This window comes from Anneissia japonica, unplaced genomic scaffold (assembly GCF_011630105.1).
Source record: "Anneissia japonica isolate Jap-2015-1 unplaced genomic scaffold, ASM1163010v1 scaffold1812_len1207588_cov181, whole genome shotgun sequence".
Taxonomy (NCBI): Eukaryota; Metazoa; Echinodermata; class Crinoidea; order Comatulida; family Comatulidae; genus Anneissia; species Anneissia japonica.
This window is the reverse complement of record NW_022726379.1, coordinates 704,600-705,412: the sequence shown is the minus strand read 5'-3', so window position 1 is coordinate 705,412 and position 813 is coordinate 704,600. Positions and strand designations below refer to the sequence as shown.

At 33.7% G+C, this 813-nt stretch overlaps 1 protein-coding gene across 1 annotated transcript in view; it reads right to left on the bottom strand.

Annotated features, from left to right (window-relative positions):
- LOC117113159 (laccase-2-like) overlaps window positions 1-813 on the bottom strand; it is a 29,669-nt gene that overhangs the window by 8,494 nt on the left and 20,362 nt on the right. The window lies entirely within an intron of this gene.

The following is an 813-nucleotide window of genomic DNA, read 5'->3' as shown; positions in this document are numbered from 1 at the left end:
TTTTCATGGCGAGATAGATTATCTTGACAAGTCGACATAGTAAAAATTGTATGTTGTCATGGCGAGAGATTATCTTGGCAAGTCGACATAGTAAAAGTTTTATGTTGTCATGGCGAGATAGGTTATCTTGACAAGTCGACATAATACAAATTGTATCTTGTCATGACAACATAACTTTTATTATGTCGACTTGTCAAGATAACCTATCTCGCCATACTAAAAATGTTTTGTTGTCATGACGAGATATTGTCATGGCGAGATAGATTATCTTGACAAGTCGACATAATACAAATTGTATCTTGTCATGACAACGTAACTTTTATTATGTCGACTTGTCAAGATAACAAAAGTTATGTTGTCATGACAAGATACAATTTGTATTATGTCGACTTGTCAAGATAATCTATCTCGCCATGACAACATAAAACTTTTACTATGTCGACTTGCCAAGATAATCTCTCGCCATGACAACATACAATTTTTACTATGTCGACTTGTCAAGATAATCTATCTCGCCATGACAGCATACAATTTTTACTATGTCGACTTGTCAAGATAATCTATTTCGCCATAACAACATACAATTTTTACTATGTCGACTTGTCAAGATAATCTATCTTGCCATGACAACATACAACTTATATTATGTCGACTTGTCAAGACAATCTATCTCGCCATGACAACACACAATTTTTATTATGTCGACTTGTCAAGATAACCTATCTTGCCATGACAACATACAACTTATATTATGTCGACTTGTCAAGATAATCTATCTCGCCATGACAACATACAATATGTATTATGTCGACT